At 37.5% G+C, this 19,032-nt stretch overlaps 1 protein-coding gene across 1 annotated transcript in view; it reads right to left on the reverse strand.

The window, feature by feature from the left end:
• LOC140142545 (interleukin enhancer-binding factor 2 homolog) overlaps window positions 1-19,032 on the reverse strand; it is a gene marked incomplete at its 5' end in the record, with an annotated part of 86,112 nt that overhangs the window by 38,517 nt on the left and 28,563 nt on the right.

Genomic DNA, 19,032 nt, shown 5'->3' on the forward strand with positions numbered 1-19,032 from the left:
TTGCACACTTCTGAACATATGCACCTGTTACTTAGAACAGATAACTACAATGCTTGGTTAAGTGCTAAGGAAATGCCAAGGATGATGGAATACTTTTAACCCTAAATGTCTTCTCCCCTTCAAGTGTTAAGATAACCAGATAAGTAACTTAAACTCGCACCCTAGTTGATACAAAGGATACAGTTCTTTGACAAAACAGCACTGGATATGCCCTAGTTAATTTCACCAAGTCTTACATCATCTTGGCAACACATTCAGTGATAGCCTATATCTTTCTTTCAAGTAATGCCAAGGATGATGGACTACATTCTCTTCTTACCCTAACTGCCATGCAACATTGGATATGTCCCTAGTTATTTTCTACACATCTTATATCTTCATAGAATAGCCTAGACACTTTTTATCAGCAATGGCAAGAATGATCAATGTTTTTACTAGCCAGCCTTAAGGTAACTAAAGACGGCAATTTATTCCAAACAACTCATCCTTGCATCCTTTCTGATGTACAAGTGTTACTCCTGTTATACAACAATTGACTACTTGTTAAAGAGTGTTAGTCGTTGGTGTGATGCTACAACCTGCAGCAAAATTGAAACATGTCTGCCATGCACTAGAAGTACAGCCTTCCCCTGTATCGTAACCCCATCTTTCAATGTTGGATAGTCTTGCCAACCTGCTGACAACATGGCTTTGTTCAACACTGAATTGGGAGGAAGGATTCAAATCAACAAAAATGGTTTAAGTGTGCAAACATTCTTTCCTTAGATTTTTGATATTCTCCACAGTTGAAATCATGGCTAGAAAACAAGTTGCAATGATAAAACTCCACCTTCACTGCAGATCACAAATACAATTTTATGAGCCAATGATATTACTTCACTTTCAATGCATAAATATGTCATGGAATGACTTCTGACTTGGATCCATATAACATATAATAAGATGCACATTTTCCCCCCGTTTGGCCTTTTAGCCCCCAGGATAACCAGTGACCAAGATCCATTTTCACCCTTTTTAGGTCAACAAAGCTGATACATAAGATTCATTCTGTGGCACAAATGCCTTAACACTTTTTATTACCAAGGTGTTGCAATTTGCGGAAAAAAAAATAAAAAAAGAAACACTGGAAATAACATTGCTAAGTCAGTAGGAGCAATCATTTCCTTGTTGTCAGTTGTTGCAGCTATATAAAGTGACCCATTTTGCAGAATAAATTTGGTCATCAACGACATGGAAAAACAAAATTGAAAACATTTTGATGTGGCGATGTGTTGATTTCCGTCCCTATTTCTATGCAAGGCTTGATAGATTAGAGCGGCTAACCAGGGTAATAAAATTGCCCACGGAAATGCTGACCAAGTTCCATACCATATTAGTCAATTGACACCATGCTTTGAAAATGACTAGCAGCTTTCATCAATCTAATCTTAAAAAGTTCAAATAAAATGTTTTTCCAACGAAGCGAATAAAAGTTATGAATGCAGAGCAGACAAGATGGAAAAAGATGATAAAGATGATGAAGTGAAAATTAAAGAGAAAAAGTGAGGGTAATGTGAAGTGGATTGAGAGAAAGATATAGAAACAAACTGAGAAATGGAGAGAGACAGAGATGGAGAGAAAGAAGGTGATTGAAAGACAGAGATGGAAACAGGAACAGACAAAAAAGAGACAGAGAGAGAGAGAGAAAGAGGTGAGAGAGACAAAGAGAAAGAGATGGAGACAGGGATAAAGAGGTGATGGGGACAAAGAGAAAGTGGTGGAGATATAGAGGGAAAGAAAGAACATGGTGAGGGAGGCGGATGGAGGGAAAGAAAGAGGTGATGGAGACAAAGAAAGAGGTGACGGAGACAGGGAGGGGAAAAGAGAGAAAGAGATGAGGTAGACAAAGAGAAATAGATGGAAAGAGAAAGAAAGAGGTGATGGGGACAAAGAGAAAGTGGAGATAGAGAGGGAGAGAGAGAACAAAGTGAAGGAGGCAGAGGGAGGGTGATGAGACCGAGAAAAAGGTGACAGAGACAGGGAGAAAGAGGAGACAGGGAGAAAGAGGATACCGGGACAGAGACAGGGAGAAAGAGGAGACCGGGACAGAGACAGGGAGAAAGAGGAGACCGGGACAGAGACAGGGAGAAAGAGGAGACCGGGACAGAGAGAGAGAGAAAGAGGTGAGAGAGAGAAAGAGGTGATGGAGACAGGGAGAAAGAGGAGACCGGGACAGAGAGAGAGAGAAAGAGGTGAGAGAGAGAGAGAAAGAGGTGATGGAGACAGGGAGAAAGAGGAGACCGGGACAGAGAGAGAGAGAGAAAGAGGTGAGAGAGAGAGAAAGAGGTGATGGAGACAGGGAGAAAGAGGAGACCGGGACAGAGAGAGAGAGAGAAAGAGGTGAGAGAGAGAGAAAGAGGTGATGGAGACAGGGAGAGAGAGAGAGAAAGAGATGAGGGGAGAGTGTGAGATAAGAGAGACAAAGGAGCAGAGAAGAGAGAGAGAGAGAGACATGATAGTGAATGTCAGGGAAGAGAGACTCACAAATTATGTAGAAGGGGGAAAGGAAGATAAAAAGGAGAGAGAATGCAACAAAAAATGGGGGATTTATAATGCATGACCTTTCAAAGATGCCTCAGGTATTGCTGTAGAGAGCATTAGTATGCAGCTAACATTCCTTTGATTTAGTGGTTGGGAAGTTGATCAGAATGGGGGTGTTTACGACAGAATATAACAAGTTTCTTATCCTCCCACATTCCCTTTTATGATAGATGACTTCTGTAAATCCCACAGGAAATTTGCAACATTTAGTCGTTATTTCAAGATATTATTATATCCAATATTTAAAATCTGACTTTTCTTGCCAACAGTTACATAACACCCTTCAACAACGGAAACTTACTTTAAGTTGATATTTTAGAAAGTCAAATTGATATTTTGTTATTTGTGATGTTTATAATTCAACAATATTTGTGATGCAAATAAATCCCAGTGCTTTAATGGATTGTTTTCCTCTGGGCTATTTCCTATCCCTCAAACTCAGACATGATTACATCTTCCTAAAAAAAAAAAAAATGATATCCAGTTTGTATTTCTGTATTTGATAGCTGAAGCACATTAATACATCATGAAAAAGATTTCAAGGACTTGTTAACTGTGACATTGACTGGTTAACTGTCTGGTTCATTGACTTTGTCAGTTTAAACTTTGAATTTTTAGCAACTTTGACAGTTACATACAACAAAACTTAGTGAGTACCCTGTTCTACCCAAAAATAACTTTTTGGATCAAAATCTTATTAATATTCATTAACCCCAATGCCCAGAGTGGGATTTGATCATGGGGACTACCTGCTGAAGGTAAAGTACCCAGCCTGTTGGGTTATAGCATTTGGGGTCTCCCCATCAGTCCAAAACACCGTCAATCTGAACCCCATCAGTCCGAAAACCTGTTAGGGTAAGGGTTAGGGTTAGGGTGTTTTCGGATTGACAGGGATTTGGATTGATGGTGTTTCGGACTGACGGGTGTCCCTGTAACATTCAGGGCAATTGGGATTTATAGTATACAGGTTGAGCTACAATCTGCGAAATTAATAGTTGGCACACTTGCACTAAACAATGGAAATGCGTGCCCCATTAAAATTGGGGAGGCGAGGGAAACATGCATGCAATATATGTGAAGTACAGACTCCCCCCTATATCTCACCCTTCCCCACTCCCCATCTTTCAATGTTGGAGGGTCTCACGGACCTGTAGACAACATGGCTTGGTCCAACATTGAATTGGGGGAGCGGGGGCAGAGATATACCAAAAGACAGGCAAAGTGTGCCAACCTTTTTTTCGTGGATTGTAGGTCACAGGGCAAATAAAGGGGATGCCTGTATTCAAAAGCTGTATTAAGGCCAGGGGAAAATGCGCCAAATTTCTCTGTTCATTTTTTCACCATATGGTCACATGTATGACCCTCCTCTCCTCAAGAACACAGCACTACGGGATGGAGCTGTTTTACCATTACAATGAGGAGGATGGGATTCAGAAGAGGTATGTCGGCCATGCATACAAAACTGTCAGGTCAATGTCAAAATTTTGGTTTTGCATTAAGAAAAAACTCCCAAAATATATTTGAGATGTGATCAACAAAAGAAGAATTTGTTGAGCAAAAGCAAAATTCAGTTCTCAATGAAATCAAAGGAAGTAATGCAGTATTACTGGCTATTTATACCTTAAAAATCAATATTAGCAATATTCAGATAAAAGACGAGACAGACTTTTCAGTCGCTTCCATCATACATGTACATGTGAAACAAGGAAGTTAAATTTTCATGAAGTTGCATTATGTAGCCAATCCAAGACACCTTATAGCATCAAATATAAATGAGAAATGAGCGGAGTCTCGTTTTATCAAAACTATCTTTATTTGTCATGCCCCAATTGCTTCTCACTAGCTACATTATATGTACCTACTGGGTCCCCCATTACCCAAATTACTATCCATAATTAAGGGTTTGTATAACCCCTTTTCCGTTGTAAGAGCCACTTGTCAGCCAATATAGACGAAGGATTGGCATTAAATGACTCATCAATGACACTTATAGTGTGCACTGCTTTTAGCAAAATTGAATTTGACTCCTTATTTTCCAAATGTTCATATATTTCATATCGCTAATTGAAATTTGAGAGAACTCAAGCATTTCTTCATTATGGGATGCACCTTTAATATCATTTTTCAGAAAATCGTCACCTGACATAAGTAAATTTGACGAACAAATTATGGAAGCATGGAGAATATTGGCAACTACTCAGCTGTTCCGACTGAAATTGCAGCAGCGAATACGCTACCACCTGGGACGAATATATTCGTCTCAGCTACCACATCAAGGCAGCAGAGGGGGTGCTCTCAAGTTGCCCAACCCAATTTCTATTCCAGTCAAAGTAAAAGCAGAAATTTGTGCACTTTTATTGAAATTAGCAAATACATTGCCTAATTGAGGTAGATAACCATATCATTGACTATATTTCCTTTACACAGTGTGATCAATAGCTATCAATCATCAAAGTGTTTATGAAACACTTCATTTTTTAGGATGTGAAAATCTGCATACTAAGAAAATCACCAACGAAAAACACCATGCAAAAATAGGATCAAGACCAAGTTTGGTATACATAAATCCTTCATGTATATACAAAATTAGCCTATTGTCAAAACTTCATTGGGCGATTATAGACGGCTTTATTCCATCAGCTGTATAATCCCTGTCTTTATACTAGGATAATGAAGTTGTGGGACAGGCTTTTACAACGGGAGTTCATAACAATTAGTAAGTTTTAGTGAGTTCACTGTCAGACAAGTTTAGAACTGTCAAGCTTTCATCAGGAGTAGCCCTGACTTCTTCAGGACAATATTTAGTGAACGGCTATTTTCACAGCCATCAGTAGGCAAGGGGCGACCTACATGTCTCATTCTTAAATACTTTGTCCTGAAGAAGTCAGCGCTACTCCTGACGATAGCTTGACAGTTCTAACATTGTCCAACGGCAAACCGGCTTAAAACTTACTAATCATAACTCTTGAGCATGCTCAGACAAAGGTACATGTACCCCAACTTTTTAGCCAAGTACGACAGCTTTCCGAGATATGGCCAGCCATTTGAAAGTAGCACAATGATGTGCCTTGTGACAACCCTGAATTTTATGACACAAAGATGATTAATAATGCATTGTAGATAAGAAATACTCAGCTGCTCATGATAACACACTACATTATCATGTAGGAACATGTTATCACATTGAATGACAGAATAATGATTGATAATGGAGTCTATAAGATTGCTATAAAAATGTAAAGTGCAGCCATGCATCACTGTGAATAATGTAGGCTTATATAAACAAGGTGTTGGGAAAAACAGAGAAACATGACGTCGTCTCATCTGGCTACTACTTTACTGATTATGTTATTAGCGGATGGGTACAGGCTTGGGCGATTGTTAAAAACAATGAATTTTGAAAAATAAATTTTTTAATCAATTATTTTCGATCTATTTACTATTGTGTGACTGTAATAAGGGCTGTGCAATAATTATGAGCCCTGGGGAGGGTAAAATTAGGGGGGGAGAAATGTTTACGAGCGAAAGGGGGGAAGCAATTTTGGCATGCCGAGAGGGGGGGCAAGCAATTTTGGCACACATTCATGGGGCGCCTTTTAAATAAAACGCTCTAAAAAGCCTTAGGAAAACGGGGGTGACAAAAAACCTCAAGACATTAAAGAACATCATGCATGGGTCAGGTCAAAGGTCATCTGTGGTCAAATCTTAGAATTGTATTATCTGGCCATCTGTAAGTGGCTCAAACTCGGTGACAACAAAACTCATGACCAGGGGAATATTTTTAGAACATTTTGCATGGGTCAGATACCTCTAAAACACCAACATGCCCCAGCTTGGTTTGTGGTCTATGACCACCATTTGCCACTAGTTATTCATTTAATTCTTAATGAATAATGCTGAGAACAGAAGTCTGAATTCAATTTATGTTATCAATTAAATTCAGAATTTTTCCCAAGCTAATACCCAGTATGTCACCAATGCCAGGAATTGAACTTGGGATCAACTCTACATATTCCTACCACTGCATGTCTCTCCTCCCTGAAGTAATCCCACCCTATATGCCATGATCAAGTAAAACAAGTAAATCAAAAAATCATTTCTGAACCTTATTTCCAAATTGAAAATTTTTACATGTTGGAAAGATACAATATATATTGTAAAGGAAATACAAAAAGCCTGAATGTAAAATGTAATTTCGGGCTTTCATTTTATGAAGTTAACTTATCGTATCTGATATCATGTTGCTGAAAAAGATCAAAATACAAAAAGAAATGAATATTTCATTTCATGTTATCTCACAATCACTTTTAGCAAAAAAGTCTCAGTGGTGCTTACATGTAGATCATCTTTCAGGGACATATTTGAGGTATGGTAACAAACTTAGCAACTAGTTCTGTTTAAAAACATTAATGTAGATTCATGTAGCGTAAACTAGCAATTGAGACTTCTTCGCTACCGTCTTTTGTTTGCTTGTTTTTTAACATGAGGAAAATGCCATGTTAGCAAACTTGCACTCAGTGTTGTTGACAGCCATGCTGGATACACTAGGTCCCTGGGTGTCACGGTTTAACATTAATGCATGTTTTACCAGACTCATGTAATTGTAAAAGCATTTGTTCATTTTAAGTTTCATTGCATTTCAAAGCTTGAATGAAGGCTTTTACGTTGATGCAAATGTTCAAAGACATGGGTAATGTGAAAACAAATTACCATAACCTGATTATCCCTTTCAGCACCAAAGGAGTGTGAGATGAAATCACATTGAAATATTTACAGCAAGTATTCTGATTGACAGCCTCATTCACCCTCTTTACAACATTACAATCATTGAGATTCATCATTCTGAAGAAAGTTTGTATTTTCTCCCATAACCTCAATAATATTCAGCCCTTAGAAAAATACTCTTTTACATGGTATGAACAAGAAAGTGAAAATGTTCTACTCCCACAGCAGGGTTATAGCTACACTGGCCAGCCAACAATTTTTTTGGTACAAATGATTTTTCATCATAAAGAGCAAAAAACAACATTTTTTAGGGGTGATACCCTGTACCCTATTTCCCGATCCATCGCATTCACTCAAAAGATTGTGCCCTGAACCAGTGCTCTAATTCATGAATTGGATAGTAAAATTAGCCAACACTCAACTTGATCTAGCGACAACCCTGCCCAGGTATGTGCTATGGGCCATTGTGATCAGTAATTTCAAAATTTAGAATCAAGATTGTGTTGGTGGTAGGTCTCCATTTATGGTAGAAACACAAATGTACCACCGGCCTTTAATTAAAGATTATCAACTTTGCAAACATTTGATCAGAATGGGTACGTTTTTCTCCCTGTAAAATTAGTGGAAATTAACCAAACATCTGAAATTGCTTCCATGCAGCTTTAACTAGCACTAGCACAAGCACAGTTGATACTGAATATTGAGTCAAAAGCCACATCACAGCCTCAGAAAACATCTAATATATATTGTCACTCACTATACACTATGTGTGGAGAAGGGTATGTTATCATCACAGGCTGGAAGAGCTTTTCTAACTAGAGGTTGTTTATTGTTAATAAGAACATTCCCCTCTAAGTTAAATAACACATTCAACATTGATGCACAGAATACACAAGTCTTTACCTAATAGAATACACCATAAGGCCTATATCCAGACCTGGCAAGTCATTCATATCATTCAATGCACTCACCCAGCTACATGTAGTTTACAAAACATGCTGACATTGATGAATGAATAGCTTGATCCATAGCTACATAATAGACAACCAAAGGAATTAGCAAAGTCCACATGGAAGGCCAAAACTATAATCATTCTGAACATTGCAGAAGGTTTCTGTCCGAGTTCCAGGTCATGCGATGTAACACAGGGATGGCACACAGCCTGGGGCTTAGAGGGCAGGTAAAATTGTGACAAAAACAACAACAATTCTGTTGAAGAGAGCCTTTTGGATGCTATTCCTTTTGGAAGGGATTCACAAGCAAGACTTTTTTGTAACTCCCCCCACCACACACACCCCCATCCCCACCCCACCCACAAACTTCATTTCAAGTTGTAAATTAAATCACAGCCTCAGAAACATAACATATTGTCACTCACTATACACTATGTGTGGAGAAGGGTATGTTATCATCATAGGCTGGAAAAGTTTTTAAAGGTTGGAAATCAGGACATTCCCTTTTAACAAAACCATCAACACACCAGTAATCCAACATCAATTAATTTTAACCTCTAAATTACCCTTCAATATTTATCCTTATTAGTGTTTGAAATGTTTGTTTCAATTAAAATAAGCGTTTGCAATCAACAGCTTTTACTTTCACTCCTGTGTGCCCATGAACTTGTTGTATTTACTTACAAACCCATTTGAGAATTTCAACATCATTTTCCATTAAAATTAGCCAACACTCAACTTGAGCTAGCGACATGCAACCCTGCCCAGTATGTGCTATGGGCCATTGTGATCAGCAATTTCACTCACTGAAAATTTAGAATCAATTTTGTGTTGGTGGTAGGTCTCCATTTATGGTAGAAACACAAATGTACCACCGACTTTTAATTAAAGATTATCAGCTTTGCAAGCATTTGATCAGAACAGATATGTTTTTCTCCCGGTAAAATTAGTGGAAATTCACCAAAGATCTGAAATTGCTTCCATGCAGCTTTAATTAGCACAAGTTGATACTGAATTTTGAGTCAAAAGCCACATCACAGCCTCAGAAAACATCTAATATATATTGTCACTCACTATACACTATGTGTGGAGAAGGGTATGTTATCATCACAGGCTGGAAAAGCTTTTCTAACTAGAGGTTGTTTATTGTTAATAAGAACATTCAAGTTAAAAACACATTCAACATTGATGCACAGAATACACAAGCCTTTACCTTTACACCATAAGGCCTATATCCAGACCTGGCAAGTCATTCATATCATTCAATGCACTCACCCAGCTACATGTAGTTTACAAAAACATGCTGACATTGAGTAATGAATAGCTTGATCCATAGCTACATAATAGACAACCAAAGGAATTAGCAAAGTCCACATGGAAGGCCAAAACTATAATCATTCTGAATATTGCAGAAGGTTTCTGTCCGAGTTCCAGGTCATGCGATGTAACACAGGGATGGCACACAGCCTGGGGCTTAACCACAGAGGGCAGGTAAAATTGCAACAAAAACAACAACAATTCTGTTGAATCTAGAGCCTTTTGGATGCTCTTCCATCCTCAATAAATGTCTTAATGACAAAATGTTAGCCTTTCAAAACACAACTGTAGGTTACACTTCTGCCTCCTCTGCCGGAAGAATGAAAATTTCTGTTAAATCAGCCCATTTTCAGGAGACAATTTCCCCTTCTATATCATAAGGAAATTCTTAAGCGTTTGCACAATTATATTTGCTCCTATCCAGTTTCATGCTACCCACTTAAGGGGGTACGCCCACCCCCGAGTTTGAGCCTCTTTCCCCACTCGTCGCTCATACGATTATAGCACATTGGTCGACAAGCGGGCTATGTATGTTATAGGTGCAAGGACTACAACTAGTGCACTAGAAATTTTATTTCAACACAGACAATAGTTGTGGAGTTACAGTCAAAAATGAGGGAAACCCAATATTTGATCAATAAATCAATAACTACTTGCCTTGAGTTGCTGAATTTTCAGTGCAGTAGTTGTAGTCCTTGCCCCTATAACATACATATCTTATTTGTCACCAATGCGCTATAATTTTTGAGAAAAATGCAAAAATAGGCACAAAATTGGCCAGGGGTGTAGTACCCCCTTAAAGTAGGCATATCAAAACATTTTCAAAAGCACAACTTCCTGCACAATTCACTTGCATTTCTATGGTTTGAAAATAAAACACAAGGTTTGTGAGTGGGGAGCAATTATTTTTGCACTTCAATGAAGGGATTCACAAGCAAGACTGTTTTTGTAAATCCCCCCACCAGTAACACCACACACACCCCCATCCCCACCCCACCCACAAACTTAATTTCAAGTTGTAAATCACAGCCTCAGAAACATAACATATTGTCACTCACTATACACTATGTGTGGAGAAGGGTATGTTATCATCACAGGCTGGAAGAGTTTTTAAAGGTTGGAAATCAGGACATTCCCCTTTAACAAAACCATCAACACACCCAGTAATCCAACATCAATTAATTTTAACCTCTAAATTATCCTTCAATATTTATCCTTATTAGTATTTGAAATGTTTGTTTCAATTAAAATAACATTTTGCAGGTGGTACTGGTTTATTTGCCAATCAACAGCTTTTACTTTCACTCCTGTGTGTAACTTGTTGTAACAGTCTATAAGATATTTACTTACAAACCCACTTGAGAATTTTAACATCATTTTCCATTAATTATTTCTCCTCGCTAAATAGAACCAGCCGGCAACATTCTCTCTTGATACCTCCCACTATTGACTACTTTTCACTTCATTAACCATAACAATACAACATAAAATATAATTTATTACAACAACATAACATACCGAACCAATTTATCACAACATTGTGAACATAACAATCAAAACATAACGGTACATCTGTGATAAATTTCTGTTGAGGTGTCGCTTCCCTCCTTTAATTTGACTCATCTGTTTCTGAATTTATGATGTAAACATATGGAGTTATATTTTTTTCGTGACATTCTCACTTTATGGGGATAATTGATAGCAATATTAGGAGACATTACGAAGGGAAGAGAGGTAAAATGTGAAGCAGTACGTTGTATCAACATCACTGTCCAGTGTCCACTTATCTTATTTTTAACCTTTGCACATTTTGCCCGTTCACATAAAATACACTGTATACAAATGAATGTGCAAATTTCTTGTTGTCAACTACAACAATTTTGCAAATTAGGAGACATAGACAGACCATTACAGGTATTACAGAGTTATGTAAAACTCATTATTTTTGGATCAACATTTTTCACGATGTCCACTAATCTTATGAACATTTGTTTGCTCCCTAATATGCCTACCTTAAAAATTTATTTGTAAAATAGTTGGCAGATTATGCCAACATCAAAAGAGACAATTTTGACAAACGAGTACCTAACCATGCCAAGTTCTATTGATGAAATGCTTTATGCTTTGCATGCTCGTCATAGGATTCAACATACAAAGTCCAAAATTTTAAGTTTCTCACAATATCAAGAGGTATCTCTAGAACCATCGTATCTGATATCATGTTGCTGAAAAAAATCAAAATACAAAAAGAAATGAATATTTTGTTTCATTTTATCTCACAATCACTTTTAGCAAAAAAGTCTCCGTGGTGCTTTACATGTAGATCATCATTCAGGGAGATATTTGAGGTATGGTAACAAACTTAGCAACTAGTTCTGTTTAAAAACATTAATGTAGATTCATGTAGCATAAACTAGCAATTGAGACTTCTTCGCTACCGCCTTTTGTTTGCTTGTTTTTTAACATGAGGAAAATGCCATGCAAGCAAACTTGCACTACATGTAAGTCCTGTTGACAGCCATGCTGGATACACTAAGTCCCTGGGTGTCACGGTTTAACATTAATGCATGTTTTACCAGACTCATGTAATTGTAAAAGCATTTGTTCATTTTATGTTTCACTGCATTTCAAAGCTTGAATGAAGGCTTTTACGTTGATGCAAATGTTCAAAGACATGGGTAATGTGAAAACAAATTACCATAACCTGATTATCCCTTTCAGCACCAAAGGAACGTGAGATGAAACAAAAATCACATTGAAATATTTACAGCAAGTATTCTGATTGACAGCCTCGTTCACCCTCTTTACAACATTACAACCATTGAGATTCATCATTCTGAAGAAAGTTTGTATTTTCTCCCATAACCTCAATTATATTCAGCCCTTAGAAAAATACTTTTTTACATGGTATGAACAAAAAAGTGAGAATGTTCCACTCCAACAGCAGGGTTATAGCTACACTGGCCAGCCAACATTTTTTTGTACAAATGATTTTTCATCATAAAGAGCAAAAAAGAACATTTTTTAGGGGTGATACCCTGTACCCTATTTCCTGATCCATCGCATTCACTTAAAAGATTGTGCCCTGAACCAGTGCTCTAATTCATGAATTGGATAGTAAAATTAGCCAACACTCAACTTGAGCTAGCGACAACCCTGCCCAGGTATGTGCTATGGGCCATTGTGATCAGCAATTTCACTCACTGACAATTTAGAATCAAGATTGTGTTGGTGGTAGATCTCCATTTATGGTAGAAACACAAATGTACTACCAACCTCTAATTAAAGATTATCAACTTTGCAAGCATTTGATCAGAACAGATACGTTTTTCTCCCTGTAAAATTAGTGGAAATTCACCAAAGATCTGAAATTGCTTCCATGCAGCTTTAATTAGCACAAGTTGATACTGAATATTGAGTCAAAAGCCACATCACAGCCTCAGAAAACATCTAATATATATTGTCACTCACTATACACTATGTGTGGAGAAGGGTATGTTATCATCACAGGCTGGAAGAGCTTTTCTAACTAGAGGTTGTTTATTGTTAATAAGAACATTCCCCTCTAAGTTAAATAACACATTCAACATTGATGCACAGAATACACAAGCCTTTACCTAATACACCATAAGGCCTATATCCAGACCTGGCAAGTCATTCATATCATTCAATGCACTCACCCAGCTACAGTTTACAAAAACATGCTGACATTGAGTAATGAATAGCTTGATACATGGCTACATAATAGACAACCAAAGGAATTAGCAAAGTCCACATGGAAGGCCAAAACTATAATCATTCTGAACATTGCTGAAGGTTTCTGTCCGAGTTTCAGGTCATGCGATGTAACACAGGGATGGCACACAGCCTGGGGTTTAACCACAGAGGGCAGGTAAAATTGCGACAAAAACAACAACAATTCTGTTCAATCGAGAGCCTTTTGGATGCTCTTCCATCTTCAATAAATGTCTAAATGACAAAACACCAATGTAGGTTAAACTCCTGCCTCCTTTGCCGGAAAGAATGAAAATTTCTGTTAAATCAGCCCATTTTCAGGAGACAATTTCACCTTCTATATCATAAGGAAATTTAGCACTTGCACAAGTATATTTGCTCCTATCCAGTTTCATGCTACCCACAGTTGACCAGGTCCACAGTCGTTGGCCTGGTCAACTGGCAGGTTTATGCAGAAAGTAAACATGCTAAATACTAACAATTATTAAATGTTTATACTAGGTTTTGGGCAGGTAACCTTGTCCTTACATATCACAATGTTCTTTTAGATGGTCAGGACCTTGTCAAGTTGGACAATTTTATTATCATGGATTATGTTATGCCATAAAATGCTGAATTTGTGTAACAATAATTTGAATAAATCCAGATGTGCTGTTAACCCTTTAAATAGGCATATCAAAACATTTACAAAAGCACAACTTCCTGCACAGTTCACTTGCATTTCTATGGTTTGAAAATAAAACACAAGGTTTGTGAGTGGGGAGCAATTATTTTTGCACTTCAATGAAGATTCACAAGCAAGACTTTTTTTGTAAATCCCCCACCACACACACCCCCCATCCCCACCCCACCCACAAACTTAATTTCAAGTTGTAAATTAAATCACAGCCTCAGAAACATAACATATTGTCACTCACTATACACTATGTGTGGAGAAGGGTATGTTATCATCACAGGCTGGAAGAGTTTTTAAAGGTTGGAAATCAGGACATTCCCTTTTAACAAAACCATCAACACACCCAGTAATCCAACATCAATTAATTTTAACCTCTAAATTATCTTTCAATATTTATCCTTATTAGTGTTTGAAATGTTTGTTTCAATTAAAATAACCGTTTGCAAGTGGTATTGGTTTATTTGCCAATCAACAGCTTTTACTTTCACTCCTGTGTGCCCATGAACTTGTTGTAACAGTCTATGCCACAAGATATTTACTTACAAACCCATCTGAGAATTTCAACATCATTTTCCATTAATTATTTCTCCTCTCTAAACAGAACCAGTCAGCAACATTCTCTCTTGATACCTCCCATTATTGACTACTTTTAACTTCATTAACCGTAACAATGCAACATAAAATGTAATTTATTACAACAACATAACATACCGAACCAATTTATCACAACATTGTGAACATAACAATCAAAACATATCTGTACATCTGTAATAAACTGTGAGGCTTTGTCGCTTCCCTCCTCCCTTAGAAAAATACTCTTTTACATGGTATGAACAAAAAAAAGTGAAAATGTTCCACTCCAACAGCAGGGTTATAGCTACACTGGCCAGCCAACATTTTTTTGTGGACAAATGATTTTTCATCATAAAGAGCAAAAAAACAAACATTTTTAGGGGGTGATACCCTGTACCCTAGTTCCCGATCCATCGCATTCACTCTAAAGATTATGCCCCGAACCAGTGCTCTAATTCATGAATTGGATAGTAAAATTAGCCAACACTCAACTTGAGCTAGCGACAACCCTGCCCAGGTATGTGCTATGGGCCATTGTGATCAGCAATTTCACTCACTGAAAATTTAGAATCAAGATTGTGTTGGTGTAGGTCTCCATTTATGGTAGAAACACAAATGTACCACAGACCTTTAATTAAAGATTATCAACTTTGCAAGCATTTGATCAGAACAGGTATGTTTTTTTCCCTGTAAAATTAGTGGAAATTCACCAAAGATCTGAAATTGCTTCCATGCAGCTTTAATTAGCACTAGCACAAGTTGATACTGAATATTGAGTCAAAAGCCACATCACAGCCTCAGAAAACATCTATTATATATTGTCACTCACTATACACTATGTGTGGAGAAGGGTATGTTATCATCACAGGCTGGAAGAGCTTTTCTAACTAGAGGTTGTTTATTGTTAATAAGAACATTCCCCTCAAAGTTAAATAACACATTCAACATTGATGCACAGAATACACAAGCCTTTACCTAATACACCATAAGGCCTATATCCAGACCTGGCAAGTCATTCATATCATTCAATGTACTCACACAGCTACATGTAGTTTACAAAAACATGCTGACATTGATGAATGAATAGCTTGATACATAGCTACATAATAGACAACCAAAGGAATTAGTGAAGTCCACATGGAAGGCCAAAACTATAATCATTCTGAACATTGCTGAAGGTTTCTGTCTGAGTTCCAGGTCATGTGATGTAACACAGGGATGGCACACAGCCTGGGGCTTAACCACAGAGGGCAGGTAAAATTGCGACAAAAACAACAACAATTCTGTTCAATGGAGAGCCTTTTGGATGCTCTTCCATCTTCAATAAATGTCTCAAATGACAAAATGTTAGCCTTTCAAAACACAACTGTAGGTTACACTCCTGCCTCCTCTGCCAGAAACAGTGGCGGCGCCAGGAATTATTTTTCGGGGGGGGGGGGGGGCATAATCATAAGGAAATTCTTAAGCACTTGCACAATTATATTTGCTCAGGCACTATCCAGTTTCATGCTACCCACTTACAGTAGGCATATCAAAACATTTACAAAAGCACAACTTCATGCACAATTCACCTGCATTTCTATGGTTGGAAAATAAAACGCAAGGTTTGTGAGTGGGGAGCAATTATTTTTGCACTTCAATGAAGGGATTCACAAGCAAGACTTTTTTTTATAAATCCCCCCCCCCCACCACACACACCCCCATCCCCACCCCACCCACAAACTTAATTTCAAGTTGTAAATTAAATCACAGCCTCAGAAACATAATATATTGTCACTCACTATACACTATGTGTGGAGAAGGGTATGTTATCATCACAGGCTGGAAGAGTTTTTAAAGGTTGGAAATCAGGACATTCCCTTTTAACAAAACCATCAACACACCCAGTAATCCAACACCAACATCAATTAATTTTAACCTCTAAATTATCCTTCAATATTTACCCTTATTAGTGTTTGAAATGTTTGTTTCAATTAAAATAACTGTTTGCAAGTGGTATTGGTTTATTTGCCAATCAACAACTCTTACTTTCACTCCTGTGTGTAACTTGTTGTAACAGTCTATAAGATAATTACTTACAAACCCATTTGAGAATTTCAACATCATTTTCCATTAATTATATCTCCTCGCTAAATAGAACCAGCCGGCAACATTCTCTCTTGATACCTCCCATTATTGACTACTTTTCACTTCATTAACCATAACAATGCAACATAAAATGTAATTTATTACAACAACATAACATACCGAACCAATTTATCACAACATTGTGAACATAACAATCAAAACATATCGGTACATCTGTGATAAACTGTGAGGCGTTGTCGCTTCCCTCCTCCCTTAGAAAAATACTCTTTTACACATGGTATGAACAAAAAAGTGAAAATGTTCCACTCCAACAGCAGGGTTATAGCTACACTGGCCAGCCAACATTTTTTTTTATAAATGATTTTTCATCATAAAGAGAAAAAACAACATTTTTTAGGGGGTAATACCCTGTACCCTATTTCCTGATCCATTGCATTCACTCAAAAGATTGCGCCCCGAACCAGTGCTCTAATTCATGAATTGGATAGTAAAATTAGCCAACACTCAACTTGAGCTAGCGACATGCAACCCTGCCCAGGTATGTGCTATGAGCCATTGTGATCAGCAATTTCACTCACTGAAAATTTAGAATCAAGATTGTGTTGGTGGTAGGTCTCCATTTATGGTAGAAACACAAATGTACCACAGACCTTTAATTAAAGATTATCAACTTTGCAAGCATTTGATCAGAACAGGTACGTTTTTTTCTCCAGGCTGTAAAATTAGTGGAAATGCACCAAAGATCTGAAATTGCTTCCATACAGCTTTAATTAGCACAAGCACAAGTTGATACTGAATATTGAGTCAAAAGCCACATCACAGCCTCAGAAAACTTCTAATATATATTGTCACTCACTATACACTATGTGTGGAGAAGGGTATGTTATCATCACAGGCTGGAAGAGCTTTTCTAACTAGAGGTTGTTTATTGTTAATAAGAACATTCCCCTCAAAGTTAAATAACACATTCAACATTGATGCACAGAATACACAAGCCTTTACCTAATACACCATAAGGCCTATATCCAGACCTGGCAAGTCATTCATATCATTCAATGCACTCACCCAGCTACATGTAGTTTACAAAAACCTGCTGACATTGAGTAATGAATAGCTTGATACATAGCTACATAATAGACAACCAAAGGAATTAGCAAAGTCCACATGGAAGGCCAAAACTATAATCATTCTGAATATTGCAGAAGGTTTCTGTCCGAGTTCCAGGTCATGTGATGTAACACAGGGATGGCACACAGCCTGGGGCTTAACCACAGAGGGCAGGTAAAATTGCGACAAAAACAACAACAATTCTGTTCAATCGAGAGCCTTTTGGATGCTATTCCCTTTTGGAAGGGATTCACAAGCAAGACTTTTTTGTAAATCCCCCACCACACACACCCCCATCCCCACCCCACCCACAAACTTAATTTCAAGTTGTAAATTAAATCACAGCCTCAGAAACATAACATATTGTCACTCACTATACACTATGTGTGGAGAAGGGTATGTTATCATCACAGGCTGGAAGAGCTTTTTAAGGTTGGAAATCAGGACATTCCCTTTTAACAAAACCATCAACACACCAGTAATCAAACACCAACATCAATTAATTTTAACCTCTAAATTACCCTTCAATATTTATCCTTATTAGTGTTTGAAATGTTTGTTTCAATTAAAATAACCGTTTGCAATCAACAGCTTTTACTTTCACTCCTGTGTGTAACTTGTTGTAACAGTCTAAAGATATTTACTTACAAACCCATTTGAGAATTTCAACATCATTTTCCATTAAAATTTGCCAACACTCAACTTGATCTAGCGACAACCCTGCCCAAGTATGTGCTATGGGCCATTGTGATCAGCAATTTCACTCACTGAAAATTTAGAATCAATATTGTGTTGGTGGTAGGTCTCCATTTATGGTAGAAACACAAATGTACCACCGACCTCTAATTAAAGATTATCAACTTTGCAAGCATTTGATCAGAACAGGTACGTTTTTCTCCCGGTAAAATTAGTGGAAATTCACCAAAGATCTGAAATTGCTTCCATGCAGCTTTAATTAGCACAAGTTGATACTGAATTTTGAGTCAAAAGCCACATCACAGCCTCAGAAAACATCTAATATATATTGTCACTCACTATACACTATGTGTGGAGAAGGGTATGTTATCATCACAGGCTGGAAGAGCTTTTCTAACTAGAGGTTGTTTATTGTTAATAAGAACATTCCCCTTTTAAGTTAAAAACACATTCAACATTGATGCACAGAATACACAAGTCTTTACATTTACAACATAAGGCCTATATCCAGACCTGGCAAGTCATTCATATCATTCAATGCACTCACCCAGCTACATGTAGTTTACAAAAACATGCTGACAT

This window comes from Amphiura filiformis, chromosome 20 (genome assembly GCF_039555335.1).
Source record: "Amphiura filiformis chromosome 20, Afil_fr2py, whole genome shotgun sequence".
In the NCBI taxonomy this organism is placed as follows: domain Eukaryota; kingdom Metazoa; phylum Echinodermata; class Ophiuroidea; order Amphilepidida; family Amphiuridae; genus Amphiura; species Amphiura filiformis.